The 22,390-nt window shown below is 42.4% G+C and overlaps 1 long non-coding RNA gene across 1 annotated transcript in view; it reads left to right on the forward strand.

The window, feature by feature from the left end:
• LOC140188102 (uncharacterized) overlaps window positions 1-22,390 on the forward strand; it is a 150,793-nt gene that overhangs the window by 77,247 nt on the left and 51,156 nt on the right. The window contains exon 3 of the long non-coding RNA XR_011883221.1: window positions 14,110-14,278. This is a non-coding gene — a long non-coding RNA (uncharacterized lncRNA). The remainder of the gene's footprint in view (window positions 1-14,109; window positions 14,279-22,390) is intronic.

Below are 22,390 nucleotides of genomic sequence, written 5' to 3' on the forward strand. Positions count from 1 at the left end.
GGCGTGGCTCCAAGGTCTGGAATAGCCTATTCTGCACTGCATCTCAATAAATAAATGTTTAATAAGTGGTTTTGGTAGATGGATGAGAACCTGAATAGACTTACAGATGTCATGAATATTGCAAATGATGGACTCTTGACCTTCCAATCTATCTCATAAAATTTTGCCCTCATTGTCTACTTGCACTGCATTTTTGTTCTGCAGCTGGTACACGTTATATTGCATTATTATTGTCTAACATTGTGCTGCCTTAATGCACAGTGGAATGTAGTTGATCTGAATAAGCAGTGTGCAGAACAAACTTTCCTCTGTGTCTCGCTACATGTGACAAAAAAGTGGTCCCTCAACAAGGTGGCATCCATCATTAAAGACTCTCACCATCCAGGGCATGCCCTCTTCTTGTTACTACCATCAGGGAGGAGGTATAGACTCATACTCAGTGTTTTGAGAACATTTCTTCACCTCTGCCATTTTCTGAAATGTTCATGGACCTATGAACATGACCTCATTATTCATCTTTTGCACTATTTATATATTTTGTAGTTTACAGTAATTTCTTGCACTGTACTGCTGCTAGAAAACAACACATTTCATGACATGTCAGTGATTATAAACCTGATTCTAATTCTGAATTCTTAAGATTTAGTAATTTTAGTTTCTAAATAATTGTTAAAAATGAAACCATGATACACACAAAACAGTTGGATCCATTTAAAGTATTGAATTAAATCAACTGCTCTTTGTGATAGCTTACTCTGGAGTAGAGTGAAGCTGGAGGTGTGCAGTGCTCATAGAGTTTGCATTGTTAGAAATGGGGTGGTTTCACCGGAGAAGTGAGAGCAAGATTTGGTTCGAGTAAGCTCCTTGTGGGAGAGATGGTTCTATTTCATATGAACGATGATCCAAAACACTTTTCAGGCAATGATTATTTTTTTGTAGTGAGGCTACTGAAGTAATGGAGGAAATAGAATGGTTCGACTTTCCAAAATGTTTCATTTCACACTTACAGGTATAGGTACTGGAATCTGTTTGCTTAACTGATCAACCCCCCCCCCCCCCAGTAATCTACAATAACCTTCCTCAATATCAATGACATTTCCTCATTTTGTGTCATCTGCAAACTTGCTGATCAAACATTGTGGGTTCATCCATACAAATAATGAATAACTATGGTTCCAACACTGACTCCTGAGGCATACTACTGGTTCCTAGTCTCCAGAATGAGAAGCAACCTTCAACCATTACTCTGTGTTTCTGATCTCCAAGCCAATTTTGAACCCACTTCAATCAGATCTTCCTCGATCTCCCTGGGACATAACTTTCTAGACTACCTGCCATATGGCACCTTGTTGAAAGCTTTGATGAAGTCTAAATAGACAACACCTGCTACCATACCCTCATCTGTCCTTTTGATTATCCCTTCAAAAAACTCTAAATGATTCATCAAAAAGGATTTTCCGCACACAAAGCTACACTGATTTCTGCTACTGACTTTTGCCTATCTAACTGCTAATTCATCTATGATTTGATAACGTTGGTTGTTCAGGATATTGGAACATTTTATATCTAACTCGGAAGGTGTTACCGGGTTCGGATATGGCCCAAGTGCGGAGTGAGAGACACTGAAGCAGGTTGATGGTTCACAAACTTTAATGCGAACAGTGTTAAAGGGAAAACAAAACAAAAAATGCTCGGCCAAACAGGGCTGTTAACTAAAACACTCAAATGGAAAATGAAGCCTACACTGCGGCTGAAAAGAAAATCTAAACATTAAACGAATACCGCTAGTCTTCAGAGTCAGTTGACTTGAAAGTCCAATTTTCTCAGGGAAGGCCGAAAGCAAACAGTCAGCAAAACATTGCTGTGCTCTGTCCAAGTCTCGACAAGCATTACGACGACAAGTATGGAGTTAAATACTATCACGATTAGATAATAATTAGCTGACGTGAAAATTCACAAGCCGTATCTACTGCGCTGCCAAATCCGTGGTTGTGACAGAAGGTGGACAGAGCCTCAGTTTTTACGACTCATCTAAACAAATGTCACCTCTAGTACGTCTCCCTTCTCCTGCTCTCTCTGCTTTCCACAATGATCGCTGCCTCCATGATTCCCTTGTCCATTTGTCCCTCCTCACAAATCTCCCTCCTGGCATTTAACCCTGTAAGTGGCCAAAGTGGTACACCAACCCTTCACCTCCGTTCAGGACCCCAAACCGTCTATCCAGGTGAGGCAACAGTTCAAATGTGAATCTGCTGGGCCTTTCTATTATGTCCCAATGCGGCCTCCTCTACACTGGTGAGACCTGTCATAAATAAGGAGACCGTTTCATCGTGTACCTCCACTCCATCTGCCAAAGGTGGAAAGTCTTGCTGCCTAAACATTTTAATTCTGATTCCCATTCTTGTTCCGACATGTCAGTCCACGGCCTCCTCATGCCTCGGTGAGGCCACCCTCAGGGTGGATGAGCAACATCTAGGTAGCCTTCCAACTAATAGCGTGAATATCGATTTCTCCTTCTGGTAAAATAAAACTCTGTCCCCCTCCTGTTCCTCACTCTAGCCTCTTATCTCTTCTCACTTGGCTATCATCTTCCTCTGGGTCCCCTCCTTCTTCCCTTTCTCCTACGGTCCACTCTCGTATCAGATTCCTTCCTCTCCAGCCCTGTATGTTTCCTACCCATTTATCTTTACCTACCACCTTCTAGCTATCCTCCTTCCCCTTCACCCCGCCTCCAGCTTTTTATTCTGTTATCTCCCTCCTCCCTTTCCAGTCCTGAAGAAGGATCTCAGCCCATAACGTTGAAGGGCTGTTTATAGATGCTGCCTGACCTGCTGAGTTCCTCCTGCAACCTATGTGCGTTACCTCTAGTCGTGTGCCACAGTTTCAATGCTGTACGCAGGATCAGCTAGATGGTTGTGCTGAAGTTTATTCAGGATTGTTCATTGTCATTCCTCAGAAAAGATCAATAAAATGATTGTTACTGCAGATTCAATGCAGCATAACAAACACAATATGGATAAAGAACACAATAAAAAGAAATAAATATAAAAGTAACCTTATCAAACACATGTTATATACATAGAGTGTGTGTACATAAAGTGATGCTGGCTGATGTATATGTGGTGGTTCGGGTTAATTGTTGAGGTGCTGATCAGCCTGACAGCTTGGGGGAAATAATTGTTTTTCTGTCTCGTAGACTCTTCCCTGCCAGGGAGTGGGACTCAATTTTCTAACAGAAACTGAATACTCTCTGCGGGACGTGCAGCCTGAATCAGGATGCTATCTATTTGTTTTTTGATCTCTTCAACTCTGTCAGTGCTTACTTTACTGACAGTGCTGGACAGTGTTGGGATTCAGTCTCGGTGTAAGAATAGCAATACAGCACTCTGTACTTCAGCCATTGAATACACATGGGGATTCTTAAAGACCCTTTTAACTGCAAAGTATTGACAATTTGCTTCTTTCTCCTGCAAATGATTGATTGCAGCTCTTTGCTCAAGCACACGTTTCCCCTGTGTGATTTGAACCTTAACTACAGCAGTGGAAAAAGTGCTCGCAGTGAAATTACTTGGCCACTGAGTGGCAGCACCATACAAGACTTCTCCTTCTCTGTGATGTGCGTTTCCACCTGCATTTAAAATACTTGCAGTCCCAGTCTTAAAATCTTCCCCTCTCCTTCTCAGTATCCCTGCCCCAGCCCACCTGCCACACCCACCAGACTGGAAGGACTGTTAAGTTTACTTCCTCCTGATTATTAGAATGATCGAGCCTTACCCCAGGGTGGCGGGGTAGAGAGACTGTCTGTCTGTATCTTGTTTTACGGCGGTTGGCATCCAGCTTAATGGTGCATTACCGCCACCGGGGTTGAGAGATGTCTCTACCAAAGGAGGTGTAAGGTGCTCCTTCCGTCCGCTGTCCTTGGGGAGGGTGTGGCACCTACTTAGCACCCCCCACCCCCGAGCAGGGTCACGTGAAGCCATGGGTGCAGCTGGTGCCAGGCAGACCACTGACTCTAGGCAGACTATTTCTGAAGAGGATTGAGAATGACTGGAGTCACCTGTCTTGTGGGACACCTACCCTGAAGAAGTTTTAATCTTCTCCTGGACGGAGGTTCAGTGAGATCTTTTCCCACTGCTCCCCCTCTGTGATCTCTGCTTCCCTCTCTTCGACCATGTACCCACCCAGACCTGTTACCACAGCCACGTACCCTTCCTGGGAACTTGTCCCTTCATCTTTTCTATACACCTGGCTCAGCCTATCACCTTCCAGCTCTCCTCCTTCCTCTCTCCCCACCTTTTTATTCTTGTGTCTTCCCCCTTCCTTCCCCTTAACACTTCTGTCTGTATCTTGTTTTACGGCGGTTGGCTTCCAGCTTAATGGTGCATTACCGCCACACCCCTTAACACTTGAACTCGCAGCCCAATCTTATCCCTGAGTACTGATGCAGTCCTCTCATTGGTCCCTGAGTACTGATGCAGTCCTCTCATTGGTCCCTGAGTACTGATGCAGCCCTCTCATTGGTCACTGAGTACTGATGCAGTCCTCTCACTGGTCAGTAGTGCAACACCTCCTCCATTTTTTTGGAACCACCCTGGGATTTCTGAAAGAACTACATGGAGGAATACTGAGCTGCTATTCTTGCTCTTTCTTCAGCCACATTATCATGATTGCCGCAGCATCATAATCAGAAATGCTATCCATGCTCTCAGGTCATCCATCTTACCCGCAAGGCTCCATACATTAAAGTAAATACAGACAGGGCTACCATCCCTCCTATGCTCCCAGTCCTGTTTCTGCCTGCTGTGCCCTCTAGATATGCCTGCTCCCATCACTACTCTCTCTCCTCCACTATACTGATATTTTGGGTCTTACACACCTGCTTGTCTGGTTTAATCCATTCCAATTAGCAATTTAGCTCTAATTTAGCTTCAACCTGTCCTTCTTGTACAGGTCACCCCTGCCCCAGAAGAAATGCCAATCATCCAAATATACCAAACCCTGTCCTCTTCTTTGGCTCCTTAGCCTTGCAGTCAGTTGTTCTATTTTTCTGTTTCTGAACTTAATACATTGTGGCACAAGGAGTAATCCTGAGATTACATTCAAGAAGTCCAGATTTTCATCCTTCTCCCTGACTCGCGAAATTCCCTCATCGCTCTTCTTACCTATGTCTCTAACATAAACAATACCAAGGCTTCCCTTTTCAGAGTGTTGCTGTACCTGCTCAGTGACATCGTTGACCCTGGTACCTGGGAAGCAATGCACCATCCTGGAGTCATGCTGGTAGGTCACAGAAACTCCTGCCCTAAACCCTGACTATCAAACCCTTAGAAAAACTGCTGCTTTAGTCTTTGACATTTCCTGTTCTACAACAGAGCTTGATGTGATGCCATTCATACACCTTCTGCACTTTTCCCGTGAGAGCCTCTCCTCTCCAACAATATTCCAAGTGGCATTATATGCCCATCAGAGAGAGATATGGCCAAAAGGAAATCCTGTGTTACCTTCTGTGATGACATTCAGTGCACCTGTTCTAGAGCCTAAACTTAAGTTTTCTCCTTCATAAGTGTCTACTAGTACTTTCGCTATTCTAATCTATCAACCTACTGTAGAACTCAGTGACTAATTTACTTAACTACCTTAGTTTCTTTTCTGAAGGGGTTCAGTTGTCAGTAATTATTATTTTAAGTAGTGGGTCCCTCTCACGACCAAGGAGGGGATACAGTACTGTGCAGAAGTCTAAGGCACATGCATATATAGCTAGGGTGCCTAAGACTTTTGCACAGTACTGTAGTAATTTTATGCATTGCATTACACTGCTGACATAAAAGGAAACAACTTTCATGACATATGTGAATGACGATAAACCTGATTCTGATATGGGTCTCTTTTGTGGACTGAGAGAAGATTCACGAGAATGATTCCAGGAATGAAAGGGTTACCATATTAGGAACGTCTGGCAGCTCTAGGGCTGTATTCCCTGGAGTTCAGGAGAATGAAGGAGGATCTCATAGAAATATTCTGAATGTTAAAAGGCCTGAACAGATTAGATATGGCAAAATTATTTCCCATGGTAGGGGAGTCTAGTACAAGAGAGCATGACTTCAGGATTGAAGGTTGTCCATTTAGAACAGAGATATGGAGAAATTACTTTAGTCAGAGGGTGGTAAATCTGTGGAATTTGTTGCCATGAGCAGCTGTGGAGGCCAAGTCATTGGGTGCATTTAAGGCAGAGATAGATAGGTTCTTGATTACCCAGGGCATCAAAGGGTATGGGGTGAAGGCAGGGGAGTGGGGATGATTGGAAGAATTGGATCAGCCCATACTTGAATGGCGGAGCAGTCTTGATGGGCTGAGTGGCCTACTTCTGCTCCTGTATCTTATGGTCTAAGAGTGGGAAGGGGGCAGGGAGAGGGGAATCATGGCTGGGAAAAGGGGAAGGGAGCCAGAAACACTGAAGAGTCATTCTGTAATGATAAATAAACCAATTAATTAGAATCAAATTACCTTGCCTGGTGTCTCAGAGCTGGGTGTGTCTGCACCAGTGCCACACCCTGCCCCTGGTATTCCTTCTCTGCCACTCCTCTCACAGGGCTCCACCTTCACCATTCCCAACATCTTTTACTTCCGTCAGATTAGCAAACTCACTCTTCACTCCACGTTGACAAATACATTACTGTGCAGAAATCCGAGGCTCCCTAGCTGTGTGTACACGTGTCTGTGTGTGCCGATTACTGTTGCAAACTGTATCTCCAGCTAATTAATCAGATTAATCACAGTAATTTTACTTTCAATGAAGCATGTTTTATTTTGAGGAGTTTATTCGAAGAAAGTTTATAATTTTACAAAAGGCTTCCAAAGCTCAAATACAGTCTTTGCGAACAAGAAAAATTTATCACTGAGTTGCAGATGAATAAGCTGTCTGTCAGAAAAGAAGGCTCTAAGAAGAGACCCTTCTTGCACCAAGGCTGAGAAGTGGATTTTGTGTCTTCTCCTTCGTAACTGCTCAAAACTCAAATTTGCATAATTGATTTTATATTTGTCTTTACTCGTGATCTAGTAATGAACTCATCTTTTCTGTATGTTGCTTTGCAATATCTGTTGGGTGTTGTGGAATTGTTAGTGTTTACCAGGTTAAGAGTATCATAATCTTAATTTAATCAAAACGAGTAATATTTTTGACCTTGCCAAATGGATAGCAAAGGATACTAGTGAAACATCTAGAGTATTAAGTTAGCAATAAGCATAGAACCTACAGTGGAATAGTACAACAAAGTATGGACCCTCAGTCCACATTGTTGTCCACAATTAACCTAACAATTCCCTCCTACACAGCACAGAACCCTCTAATTTTCTTTCACCTATTTTCCTATCTCAGAGCCTTTTAAATGTCCCTAATGTGTCCGCCTCTACCATTACTCACAGCAGTGCATTCCATTCGTTACCGCTCTCTGTATAAAATACCTACCTGTGATATCTCCCCTGAACTTTCCTCCACTAACCTTAAAAGGATGTTCTATAGTAGTAGTCATTGCTGCCCGGGGAAAAGGGTGCTGGCTGTTCACTCGAACCTTAGCAACTTGAACTTTGGATAGTGATGTCTGAAAGGCTGAGGATTATGAGAAGCATTTTGAGCTTGGGCTGTGAATATCCACCAGACTGCTTGACCCTCTGGCTGTCACCTGTCTACCTGTCTGAGCTTCAGGTGTGGCCACCTCCATGAACCTCCTATCTATGATACTCTCTGTCTCCTGTATGTCCCTCGATATGTCCAATTGCTGCTCCACCCGATCAATGCGGTCTGAAAGGAGATGCAAGTGCATACATTACCTGCAATTGTTATGGACACTTGACCTCATCTTCCACATTTGACAGGCAGAGCTTGCCACTCTGTTAACTGCCATTTTTATCTCTGAACTAAATACCAGGCTAAAAAATAGAAGAGCTAACCTTGACTTACAGTTCTCAGTTACGATTCAGCCCCTGTCAAAACTCCACTTGTCAAAGCCTCCGCACTTCTCAGGCTCGGCACTTGGACCCGAGAAAGCAGCTGTCCTCAAAATGACCTGTCCAAAATAGCTGCACTACTAGAGCTTCATTCTTTTATAAACCACGTATTTCCCTCTTACAAGTGATGCCAGTTTCAAATTTCAACCTCCTTACCTTGCATCCACAGGTAGCATTAATCCTATCTATCATACAGCCCCTGCAATCACCAGTGTCATAGTGACCGAACAATAAAAGCAAGGATAGCCAGCACATCACTACACAAAACTCTCCAGCAACCTGCACTTGTTCACACTTGTGTGGAAGGTGTCTCTGTGTGATGATCTCTCGCTTGCTGCTCCTGAGGGAAGGCTCCTGCTTTTGAATGGTCCCTCTCTCTCTCCCTCGAATCTGTCAGAGGATAGTACTGATTATTATAGGTCTGTGATTTATGGAATGGACTGTAGTTCACTTGTACTCTTTCAGTTTTATGCTTTATATTCTGTGTTTTTGCCCATTCTTCCTTGTTGTCGTTTGCATGATTTTTTTTTGCATGGAGGGTGTATGGGATTTGTGGTTTGATGTTCTTGTTGCTGTTTGTGTGATTTGTATTTTTGGGCATGGGGGTTTGATGTTTTTCTATAAACAGCTTTTATGGCTTTCTTTGTTTCGTGGCTGTCTGTATCTTAGAATTGTATACCTCATACATACTTGGATAATAAATGTACCTTGAACTTACTTCTATGAAAGTCAATGTGCCTTGACAGATTATCTCTTGTGCTCTGAGAAGGCCTCCAGCCACAACAACTCCCAAAGAAAGCTGCTTCAATGACCTGTGGCAAAATCAAGAATAGTCTGGGATTGGCTGCTGTCATACTGTCATACACAAAGGAGGCAAAATGAAAATAGAAAACTGTTGTTGTCTCCTAGAACGACACTTTAAAAAGTGTTCACATAGATGTTTTATTCATGGGACAGCCCCAAAATATATAATGGTATTGGTATTGGCTTATTATTGTCACATGTACCAAGATAAAAAGAAAAAATTGTCTTGCATACATTTTGTACAGATCAAATCATTACACAATGCATTGAGGTAGAACAAAGCAAAACAATAACAATACAGAATAAAATTAAGAAGTTACAGAGAAAGTGCAGTGCTAGGAAACAACATTGTAAATGATCATACTGAGGTAATTGTGAGGCCAAAATTCGATCTGGAATTGCCTCTGAACCCACAAGATGTTTTGGAGTAGGTAGAGGCTTAAAGACTCCTGGAAGTTATCTAAATGCAAAAGTTCCCAGACTAACATTCCAGAACGATAATGAATCAGAATCAATAGACAATAGACAATAGACAATAGGTGCAGGAGTAGACCATTCAGCCCTTCGAGCCTGCACCGCCATTCTGAGATCATGGCTGATCATCTACTATCAATACCCGGTTCCTGCCCTGTCCCTATAACCCTTGATTCCCCTATCCATAAGATACCTATCTAGCTCCTTCTTGAAAGCATCCAGAGAATTGGCCTCCACTGCCTTCTGAGGCAGCACGTTCCACACCTCCACAACTCTCTGGGAGAAGAAGTTCCTCCTCAACTCTGTCCTAAATGACCTACCCAGGTTTATTATCACCAGCATGTGACGTGAAATTTGTTACCTTAGCATGGTGTTTTGCAGGGAGTATTACCTTTTGTCTCCCTAACACCATTACCATAGTTAAAGAGATTATGAAATGTATCATGTTCAAAACATTACATTTACTAAAGGGTAATTTTCAGCATGGCTGCCTTAAGCAGTAACCCAAATACCTGATGGAGACCTTAATTTAAGGTGATCTTCTGAAACACAATATCTCTGAGAGAAGATGAAAATTTTTAAAAAACTGCAGTTGCTAGAAGGCTGAAATAAAAGCAAAAAACATTGAAAATACACAGTAGGTCAGGCAACATCTGTGCGAAGAGAAGTTTTACGTTGAAGGCTCAATCAGAATTCGGAGAGAGAAAGGAAAAGCTAGTTAAATGCAGAGTGAGCTAAGGTTGGGTAAGACAAAGGGAATTCAATGGATTCCAATTAATTGGGCCATCAGTTAGTCAGGGCAGCCGCTTATTTGGGACAACTTTTGTAGAACAAAATTAAATCAAGAAAATGGCTGGGATTCCCTTCCTTTATTTGGGACACCATGCTGCTTAATTGGGACAGGTAACTTTTGCCTAATATTTTCTAACTACATTAGTCCTGTGCATGCTTGGAATGAACTGTTGTTAAATAGAGTCACTTGTGTGTTTGTGTTCAAAGAGCATTAATTTTTGGCACTGTTAGTTGGTGAGTAATAAAGACTAAGGCAATTAAAATGAACATCTGGAGGATGCAATCATCCAAAGCACTGTTTGAAGGCAGTCTGCCGTCTACACTAGCTGTCTGCACAGATTTTGTTCATTTAGTCAAAAAAACATGATGCAGATGAATTCCTCCATTGATAAGTATTGAGAACTAATACATAGTTTTATAGTACTGCTGTAGTATTTGTTGGGTTCAAATTTGTTGTACATTTCATTTAAATATGTAACTTATTACTCAATTTGTGTTGTTATACCTTTTTAACTATTTCCATGAAACTTTGGTTAATTGGTGCAGCTGCTTAATTGGGCTAAAATGTACTGGTCCCAATGTGTCCCAAGTAACCAGAATCCACTGTGTATCTATAGGGTGAGGTCAGGGTTGCTGTAGGGATAAGTTATCAACAGATTAATGGAGATAGAGAAAACGGGAATCGAGAAAATTAAAATCTGTGAGATAAGGGCAATTAGTGTGAAGAAGCACAAAGGAATGTAGGAACTGCAAAATGCTGAGCTGTAAGATATGCCTAGAAGGTCAAGCCACACTAATGGAAAAGCAAAATATTAGCCAAAATTACTCATGGATGAGCAACATCAGAACCGGCCAATTTCCTGACGGTGCATTATAAATCGAGTCACAAGCTAGGTTCCAGGTTTAAATCCTGCTCCCAGAAGCAAGAGCACAACATCCTAGGCTGAAGCCCAGCACAGTACTGGCATATTATACTGAAATGAATGTTTAACAAAATATATGATGGGTACTTTAAAATACTATGCTATTTTCGCCAATATTTTGACTCCTCAACTGACATTCCCAAATAAGGTTTTTCATTATCACATTATGGTTTTGAGAGTTTGTTGTTGTCAAATTGGCTGCCGTGTTACTTGCCACGTTTCAAATGCACTCTACTGCCTTGAATGAATTTTGACATGTGTTGAAAGATTATAGGAACAAAACTCATCCTCTCTTGAATGTGCCTAATGTGTATTTTCCTTGGAATTCCACTTCTGAAATATGACTTATTTATTTATTGAGGTACAGCATGGAGTAGGCCCTTCTGGTCCTTTGAGCCACGCCGCCCAACAATCCTCCGATTTAATCCTGACCTAATCATGGGACAATTTACAATGGCCAATTAACCTACCAACTGGTACGTCGTTGGATTGTGGGAGGAAACCAGAGCGCCTGGAGGAAACCCACGTGGTCACGGGGAGAACATACAAACTCCTTACAGCCAGTGCTGGGAATTGAACCTGGATTACCTGTACTGTAAAGCGATGCGCTAACCTCCATGCTACCGTGCTGTGCTATTCCATTGACTTCAGATGTCATAAGCAGTGAAGCATCAACATGCGAATGGCCAGTAGATTGGGCATGATCCTGTCCTCAGAGATATGCTAACAGGAAACAGCAGAAACAAGTAGGTTTGGATTACCACTAGTTGCAATTTTCACTTCTGTGTAAAGGAATTTTGACATCTCTTTGCATCGATGGTTAATATTTATAAAGAGTAACTGATACTTCAACAGAACACAATTTCCACAGTGGAGTTGAGACATCACATTAATTGCACTTTTAGCACATACAAAATAGGATGCTTCTTCTGCTCTGCTATACAAGTACAATCCTTCCTATCTCTCTTTCAATGATGCACCAAAGTGCCAGCCTGACGACATATTAAGGCTCTCTAGCAGGACTTGAAGTCGCAACCTCAATTTCACAGCTTCGAACTGAGCCAAGCTGTCAGTAGAAAAAGGAAAGTCACATACCCAGGCAGATGGCTGCTTATTATGAGGATGAAGAGGATGCCAGCTCTTTAACTACTTCTCCACAGACAAGGAATAGAGGATCGATCTGAAGAAGGGCACCCTATGCTCATGGAGTCTGATTACCTTGATTTAATTTAACAAAAGATAAAGCTTGGCTCAGACTACGATTACTGCTTCAAGATTTTGGAAATCCAGAGCAATTCATAACATGCTGGAGGAACTCAGCAGGTCAGGAAGCATTTATGGCCAAGAATAAACAATCGATACTTCGGGCCACAAATATGGTGACATATATGTACTCTGATATTAAATTTATTCTGATCTTTGTACTTTGAGTATCACACAAAATTCTGGAGGAACATCAGAGTCTTGGCCCGAAACACTGACTGTTTATTCTCTGCCATAAATGCTGCCTGACTTGCTGAGTTCCTGCGGCATTTTGTGTGCTGCTTTGGATTTCCAGCTTCTGCAGAATCTCGTGTTTAGGACTACAATGGTATATCATGAGTGAAAATATTGAGTATGACCTGCAGTTGCCAGAAATCTGAAACAAAAAGAACCACTGGTTGGGCAACAACTATGAGGAGAGAAATACAGTTAACATTCTGGGTAAGTGATCCTTCAATGAACTGAAAGATGTCTGTTCCTCTCTGTACAACTGCACCCTGAACTGCATTCCCAGTATTTTATATTTTATTTCAGTTTTCCAGATTTGACAGTATTGTCCTTTGGCTACAAGCTAATGCAGTCTTGCTGAAGTTTCTGTAGCAGCATAAGCCTACTTACTTTTCTTGTAAGATTTGTCCGGGTATCAGAAGTCGAAAAATTGCTGTTGATGGTTGCATGCCGAGAAGCCAAGCTGAACTGGATCGACGGTAGGGAGTTGAGGCTTTAGGTTGGAGAGCGGCAGGGATCAGTCTGGGGGTGGGGGGGGGGGCAGCGTAGTGGGTCAGAGAACAAGATGCATCAGGGAATTGTGTCAGAGAGCCAGCAGCTGGCGGTGCAGGGGTCATAAAACAAGCAATGTCAGGGAATTGGGCCAGAGAAATAACAGGAGCCAGTGCTTTTACACAGAGGACCCTCCCTTAAACTAAAAAACATCTAAATCTCTGACCTACTTTTGGATGTCACCTAAAATCCATAATTTAATGAAGATTTCAGTCATACCTTGTTCTTTGGCTTGCCACATTGATTCTCAGTGAAGTTTCCAGGCTATTCTGCCACGTGAAAGAGGCATATCAATTGCTACTTGCCCGTAGCTACACGGAGAGCCTGGCACAGCTCAGTATGTGTGTTCTGCACAGGTCTGAGCTCATTTATGAACAAGAACTTTGTCTGTTGGAAGGTGGACTGGGATTAGTTAGAATTAGAATCAGAATGTAGTCAGGCCCTGGCATCCTCCCTTAAATACCATTGTTCACAGTCCTCAATCTCAGAAAGGAGATGCTAGAATACAAAAAAATAAAATCTGTTTTTGTGAAATATAATTTATTTGAGCTAAAACTACAGTAATGAATCGCATGATTCCCCCTGTGTTGTGCATGGATTATATAATCATATTGGGAACAGTGGAAGATTAATTGTACATCCTCTAAATAAAAAAAGAGAAATCTCCAAAAAAGGCTAAAATCATAAGAAAATGGATTTATATTGCTGCAGTGTAATTGTCAACACAATGACAGCCTGTTGAATCAGAGTCTGGATTTCACTTTGAACAGAAGACTGGTTAATTATTTTCAAAATACTTAAAAACCATTCAACGAAATGTAACAGAGAAAATTAAAATCAAAAGCGAAAATGCTGGAGCCATCCATTAGGTCAGGCAGCATCTGAGGCAAATGAAGCAGGGTTAACTTTTTGTGTCACTGATCTGTGCTATGATCTGCTGAAAGGCCATTGACCTAAGATGTTACTCTGTTCCTCGTTCCATAGATGCTGACTGAGCAGTTGAGTTTTTCTAATACTTTCCATTCATTTCAGACTTGCAGCACACAGACTTTCTGCTTTTACGTTACAGGGCGCGCCCTGAGTTCAAGCCTGGAATTTGGGGTCCAGTCATTGGCCGTTCAGGGCATTCAATACCAAAGATCGAAGCGCGAAGGTCGATTGGAAGTCTGGAAGTAAAGCCCGTTGACAAAGCCTGGAGGTTGGATACTGGAGATTGGAGTCTTGTTCTGGAGTTGGAGGTCTGTCTGTGGGCACGGGTGGGTGGGAAGGAGGAAAGAGGCTTGTCTGGCTGTTGTTGTTTTGTTATCTCGTGCACTGTTTTGTTGCAGTCTCTGCTGTTTTGCTGAGCGCTGTGGGCATGCTATGTTGGCACTGGATTGCATGGTGACACGTGCAGGCTGCACCAATATCCTCAGCTGTGTTGATTGGCAATGCAAACAAAGCATTTTCATGGTGTTGGTTGTTGGACCCTTAGCTCCCAGTGGAACATAGGCTGGTGATGACCTCCCATCCCCATCGTCCGAAGTTGATGGTATGGTTGGAGTTCGTCAATGTTTCTGTAATCCACTGTACAGGGAATTGGCCTATCCAGCTTCACCAAAGCCCTGTCGGCCGGCCTTACCCATCTCCACTTCTCACTACGGGGAAGTAGTGTTAGATTTTGAGAAGCATGTACCCATGCACTTGTGATAAATAAATCTGAATCTGAATCCGAACAGGGAACTGTAACTTTGAAGTGGAAGATACTGTATGTTGGGAATGAATTTATGAGAGCAGACACTTGATTGCAGTTGCAGAGGACTAGTTCTTCATTTTCATTGAAGACTCTCACCAAGATGGAGTACTGCATTCAATTCTGGTTGTCCTATCATAGGAAGGATGTGGAGGCTATGGAGAGGGTGCAGGATGGTACCAGGGTTCCAATATGTGTGCTATAAGGAGAGGGTGGAGAAACTATTTCTGTTTTCTCTGGAGTAACAGAGGCTGTGGGGAGACCTGATATGTTTATACAATTATGGGAGGCCTAGATAGAGCATCTTTTTGTCAGGATTGGAATATCTAATACTAGAGAGTGTGCATTTAAGGTTTGAGGGGAAAGTTCAATGGGGATGTGAGGGCCAAGTTTTTTTAAAGTAGAGAGCGGCGGGTGCCTCGTGTATGCTGACAGATGTGATGGTGGATGCAGATACAATAGAGGCATATAAGAAGCTCCTCAGATAGGTACACGAATATGCAGAACATGGAGGGAATGGAGGAACCAAATGCAGGCAGAAGTGATTAGGAGTCATTAGCCTAAATTAGTTCAGCTAAGTAACAATGTGGGCTGAAAGGTCTGTTCCTTTGCAGTACTGTTCTATGTTCCAGATGTATATGTCTATCCTTGAGGGTGTTTTCACAGGCTGGGAACCTCTTCCTGAATGGCTGAGGAGTTTTGCTCAAGAAAGCAAAGAAAATCTGAGAAGTATCTTTAAAGACAGAATAACCAAATACTTAAAATATTTATTATTATTGGTATCCAAGTATTCTTGGCATAGAACTTCTATCTGGATCCTCAGTCTTCTGTTGTCTTGGCTATTTCTTCAGAGGTTTGGATGATATTCTGTCAAAGTTATTTGAGAAAATTTGGAAAGCCGCCACGATTCACCAGCAACCTCCAGTACCCCTACCCTTTACTTCTGGGAAATAGCAAATATTTTGCTTTTTGTTAATGTCTAAGGGGTAACATCTTTGATCATAGAGTATCACAGGCCAAGAAGCAAAGGTGGGAAAGTTTGTCTGAGACACTGTCCACCCAAGAAAGAAAGGGAAGGGTTAGATCCATCTTAGAGTAGGTTAAAAGGTCAGCACAATATTGTGGGTCAAAGAGCCTGCACTGTGCTATGATGTTTTATGTTCCTGTCAGGGCGCTGGAGCAGGGATCCAATCACAGACCCAGTACTGTGCACACAGTGATATTGAGTAATAAGTTCCAAAGTACAAACAAAGTCAGTGTCAAAGTTCAGGCGGGGATCAAAGCATCCAGAGAAATCCAAGAACCAGAATCAGGGAACAGGCAGAGTTGATATTTATCATGCTGGGAAGGCTCAGGAAAATCCATTGGCACAATCTGGCAAAAAAAAAAAAACAGGTGCAAACACAGGACTGAAATACACTGAGCAATAAACAGAGAGGGAGATGATAGGTGGAGCACAATGAGACTCAGGTGGCAGCAATACAGGTAATAATGAGAAATAGATGAGAGACGGAGTACAGTAATACAGGGGTTGGAGTAGAGCAGGAGTGGGGACAGGAGCACATGGCAATACAAAACTGCAGACTGACAGCAAAGGGGAAACACACAAGAAGACAGAGTTCAATTGGAGGTACTGACAGCTGTATGCTCTGTGTTTAAATAGTTACATTTCTATTATGCATTCCACTTTCCTTTCTTCTTACTTTAACTTTTCATTAAGTTAAGTTTTTTTCTAGGTGTTGTCACTGTTGTAATGGTTGCCCTTGATCAGAGATCATAACTATTTCCTATTTTATATAGTTATATTTTAAAGATAAAATATTGCCCAAGAATCGAGGTAAAATGTCCCTACTCTTCAGTTGGTGCTATGGGACCTTACAACAGAGGGCAGAGTTCAGCTTAACCCTCTTGTCCAATGAGTTGTCTCTTTGACATTGTAGCACTCCCTTAGTTCTCCAACTGGAGCCTAGTTTTTAGTACTAAATGGGGAAGCAGGTTAGGAGGGTAAATGGCCACCTTCTGAGCTGCAGGCTCACAAGCACAGACAAGTCTGGCTGTGACGAAGAGCAGATTATTACTTAAATGGTGAAAGATTGCAGCATGCTGTTGTGCAGAGGGACTTGGGGGTGCTTGTTCATGAATCGCAAAAGGTTGGCTTGCAGGTGCAACAGGTTACTAAGGCGGCAAACGGAACTTTGGCCTTCATTGCTGGAGGGATTGAATTCAAGAGCAGGGAGGTCATGCTGCAACTATACAGGGTACTGGTGAGGCCGCACCTGGAGTACTGTGCGCAGTTCTGGTTTCCATACTTGAGGAAGGATATACTGGCTTTGGAGGCAGTGCAGAGGAGGTTCACCAGGTTGATTCCAGGGACGAAGGGGATAACCTATGAGAAGAGTTTGAGTCGCCTGGAACTATACTCACTGGAGTTCAGAAGACTGAGAGGGGATCTTATATAAACATACAAAATTTTGAAAGGGATAGATGAGATAGAATTAGGAAAGTTGTTTCCATTGTAGGTGAGACTAGAACTAGGGGGCATTGTCTCAAGATTCAGGGGAGAAGATTTAGGATGGAGACGAGGAGAAACTGTTTTTCCCAGAGAGTGGTGAATCTGTGGAATTCTCTGCCCAGGGAAGCAGTTGAGGCTTCCTCACTAAATATATTTAAGAAACAGTTAGATAGATTTTTACATAGTAAGGGGAATTAAGAGTTATGGGGAAAAGGCAGGTAGATGGAGCTGAGTTTACGCACAGATGAGCCATGATCTTATTGAATGACAGGGCAGGTTCAATGGGCCGGATGGCCTACTCCTGCTCCTATTACGTATGTTCTTATGTTCCCAGTACAAGTTAACAATGCTGCCACTGTTGAAATGTCAGGCCTCATTGAAGACTGAGCTTACTTTTCTGAAGATCATTTGGTATATAAGGAAACAGAAAAAAGAGGGGAAAAGCCTATTTTTCTATAGATGTACCATGGAGAGCATCACTGTCTAGTATGTGGTATGGCAGGGTGGGGGGGGGGTGGTGGGTGAAAGAAGCTGCAGATGGTTGTAAATTTAGTCGGCTCCATCTTGGGTACTAGCCTGCAAAGTACCCAGGACATCTTCAAGGAGTGGTGTCTCAAAAAGACAGCGTCCATTATTAAGGGATCTCCAGCATTTAGTGTTACCATCAGGTAGGAAGTACAGAAACCTGAAGTCACACGCTCACCGATTTAGGAACAGCTTCTTCCCCTCTGCCACCCGATTCCTAAATGGGCATTGAATCAATGAACACTACCTCACTTTTTAAAATATATAATATTTCTGGTTTTTGCACAATTTTTAATCTATTTTATATATGTATACAGGTTTCCTCCGCCATCTGAAGGTAGAGCATTCCTATGAAATGGTTCGTAAGCCGAAATGTCGTAAAGTGAAGAAACAATTACCATTTATTTATACGGGAAAAGTTTGTGAGCATTCACAGACCCAAAAAATAAGCTACCAAATCATGCCAAATAACACATAAAACCTAAAATAACAGTAACATATAGTAAAAGCAGGAATGACATGATAAATACACAGCCTATATAAAGTAGAAAGACATTTCGTCAATCATTGCCGCACTGTTCTCCGTAGTGAAAATCTCACACAAGCGCTCTCGGCAGAAACACTCTCTCCAGTAACCTTTAAACTATGAAGCTGCCAAATCATACCAAATAACACATAAAAATACACAGCCTATATAAAGTAGAAATAATGTATGTACAGTGTAGTATCACTTACTGGAATCGGGAAGACAGCGCCGAGCACACTGATGATGGTGTGTTAGGCTGAGTCGTCGGAGGTTGGGGTGGTGCAGTGGTCCCTAACCTCCAGGCCGCCGACCGATACATTGCCGCGAAGCGTACAGTGGTGCAGCGGTAGCTGGGACGCACCCAACACATCTTTAAGAAAAAAGCCAAAATAAACAAGCTAATTAATTAGGTGCCGCCTGGCACATAAATGTCATCCCAGATTGCCTCTGATCTGGGCTGACATTTATGTGTCGGGCGTCACCTAATTAATTAGCTTATTTATTTTAGCTTTTTTCTTAACGAAGTATTGGCTGCGCCCTGGCTACCGCTGCATTTTCTGCAGCAATGTATTGGTCTGCGGCCCAGAGGTTGGGGTGGTGGGACACTGGGGTGTCATCTCATCGTCGTCTGTTTCCATCAGGGCAGGCGGGTCATCTTCTTCCATGTCCGCCTGCCTCGATGTCGAAGATCAAGGTTCGTCGTCTGCTGTGGCTGATGTGGAAGGCTTGAAAAACGACAGTATGTTCAACTGCTTAACCTCGCGCATTTTGCTATCATTCAGTTCTTTGTAAGCATTCAAACCGTCTTGCAAATATGCCCTAAACCTACGTACCCTTTTCAAAATTAAAGTCGTACTTTTCTGCAATCATTGCAGCGAAAATCTCATGCAGTTGCTTCACGTTTAGTTCCTTGGCGACTTCACTTTCGGTCCGTTCGCTACTGCATTCGGTTTCAATTGTTATCCTTTCCTCTTCCAATTGCATCAGCTCTTCATTTATCAGTTCTTGGTCATGGGATGCCAAAACCTCTTCAACATCATCTTCGTCAACTTCCACAAGCCAAATTCACTTTGTCCTTACTTTGTTCCCCACGATCGAAACGCTTAATTATGTCTAGTTTTACGCTAAGTGTAACACCCTTATGAGCTCTTTTAGGCTTTTCCAATACCTTAGAACTCATCTTGCTAACAGCTGCTCACAGGCACGTGTTTAAGCAATGCCGGCTAGAATGCAGTTCCGGGGAAGGAGCTTGGCTGCTCGGGGCGTGCGCTGCCTTTTTTCGTAACAGTGAAAGCACCTTCTGTTAGCGAAAACAGATAACTAACGTAAGTCTTTCGTAACAGCAAGGTTTTGTAAAGCAAACGTTTGAAAACTGGGGGATGCCTGTACTGTAATTGATATACATTATTATTATTTTTTCTTCTTTTATATTATGTATTGCATTGAAATGCTGCTGCTAAGCTAACAAATTTCACAACACATGCCGGTGATAATAAAGCTGATTCTGATTCTGGCACGATTATGAGCAAGATTAGTGCACATTCAGAACATTGACAAATGCTTAGGGGAATGAAATAGACTAAATGGACTTGACTCCAGTCCATGCTCTCTTCCTGCTGCCCATCAGGCAGAAGGTACAGTAGCCTTCAGTCGCACACCTCTAGGTTCGTTAACAGTTATTACGCTGCAAACATCAGGTTCCTGAACCGCCATGGATATTTGTGATACAGTAAAATGCTGTCTGCAAGCTTGTTAGACTTCAGGGGAAGATGAAAAGGATGTGAAAGCATTTACGCACACTTCCCTAAGTTGGGCTGGTATATTCTCATTAAGCAGAGTGAAAATTTAGGTGACAAGAGAAGAATAAGAACTTGAGCGGGAAGGCACTTAGTGGCCACTCCACTTGTACATAACATAACCTAATAGAGTGGCCACTGAGTGTATGTTCATGGTCTTCTGCTGCGGTAGCCCATCCACTTCAAGGTTCAACATGATATGCATCCAGAGATGCTGTTCTGCATTCCACTATTATAGAACTTGGTTATTTGAGTTACTGCCACCTTCCTGTCAGCTTGAACCAGTCTGGCTATTCTCCTTAGACCGCTGTCGTTAAAAAGTCGATCTCACCCACAGAACTGCAGCTCACTGGATATTTTTCTGTTTCTCCCATTATCCTCTTTAAACTATGGAGATTGTCATGTGTGAAAATCCCAGAAGATCAGCAGTTTCTGAGATACTCAAACCACTCTGTCTGGCACCAACAATCATTCAAGATTCAAAGAACTTTTATTATCAAAGATTGTGTAAATTACCCAACCTTGAGATTTGTCTGCTTACGGGCAGCCTCAAAGCAAGAAACCTGAAAGAACCCAATTTAAAAAAACACAATAAAGACCAACCCACAATGCACACAGAGAAAGAGAAAAAAAAACACAATAATTCGCGGTGTAAGTCACTGAGGTCACATTTCTTCCCCATTCTGACATTTGGTTTGAACAACAACTGAACCTCTTGACCATGTCTGCATGGTTTGTTCATTGAGTTGCTGCCACGTGATTGGCTGATCAGATATTTGCGTTAATGGGCAGGTGTACGGGTGTACCTAATAAAGAGGCCAGAGCGTGTAGCTTTCAAAATGCACCTTTTGAAAGTAAAAATATATTAATACTAAGAAACTGCAATGAAGTGTGTGCTACAAATGTGGTTTGTTACTGAACAGTTTTAAATGTGGTTGGTTCAACACAGGGGGTCAGAAGAGAGCTTTGGGCTTCATCCGTCATAAAGGCTAAAACAAAGCAATAGAAGCAAATTCTTGTTACAGAAAAATATCCAGTATTCTTATGGCTTCATTCAAGTCACTTACAGGAAGTAGCAAAGTGTTTTGAAACATATGTGACCCCATTGTAAAACAGGGTGCGCTGAGTCTAAGTCATGCACAGAAAACTTCCACAAGCAGCATTGTGATAGTTACTGTCTCTTTCAGAAATACTTATTGAGGGATTGGTCAGGACACTATGAACACCCCCGACTCCCCCATTCTTTGTAATAGTGCCTTTCCCCTGCTGAGGGGTCTTTGTTTTAACATCTCATCTGAAAGACAGTGCCGCAGACCCTTTGCGGGACTCTGGCTCAGCATTTGTTACATGAAAAGGGGTTTATGTGACACAGCACACCAGAAATACATAGGCAGCTTCTAAGAAGTGACTTTGTATGCCATGTAGGTGGTTGTGCTTGACATCAATTACCTGGTTGTCTCCTCCGCCTCTTGCATAGTTATAAGGTGTATCGTGCTATACAAGACAGGAGCAAGAGCTGTCACTCCTGTCAATATTTCCACACTGAAGGACATGCAGCCAAGCATTAAAAAAAACCCTTGCAGATTACCAAAAGAGAAGAAAAATAACATATTTCCGAGTGGAATTGCTAATTTGAGAAGGTTTGCATATGTATCCAATGTGCACTATTTTAATTCTGGCGTTAAACCATTAAAAATATCTGGTATAATGAGCATCTTTCTTTCAATGAGATTAGGGAGGGCAAACACTCTTTATGATGGTGACTTAACCAATCCCTGACTTAAATTTGATCCCTGACTGGATTGCTTACTGACACTGCAGCGTCTCTGAAGAGCCAAATGTGAATTGGTAGCTGCTTGCAAAAATTCCACGATAAAACACTCATGAATTTGTAATGCAGTGCTGGAGATGCACATGACAGAGATTCTGTTGTTGTGTTGTCCACTCTTGCAAGTAAAATAAATGTGAATTTAGTCTTGTTTCTGAAACTCAGCAGCTGAGCATCCTGACTTATTATTCCTTTCCGGGAAACCGATCCTGGCGCGTAGAATTTGGCCTCTTAATTCCGGAATAAAATTGAAGGGCATCTATACTTGCACGACTTTCTGAGAAGAAGGGAGAAAGGATAGGGGTGAGGTTGAGGAGGGATCGGCAAGGAACAGATTTGACTGGAAACAAACAATAAGTTGGGGTGTAGAGGTTAGTGCCATGGGTTGGGATCATTGGAGGAGAGATCTGTAGAGGATGATAGGCCAAGAT

The sequence above is a fragment of the Mobula birostris genome, chromosome 26 (assembly GCF_030028105.1).
Source record: "Mobula birostris isolate sMobBir1 chromosome 26, sMobBir1.hap1, whole genome shotgun sequence".
In the NCBI taxonomy this organism is placed as follows: domain Eukaryota; kingdom Metazoa; phylum Chordata; class Chondrichthyes; order Myliobatiformes; family Myliobatidae; genus Mobula; species Mobula birostris.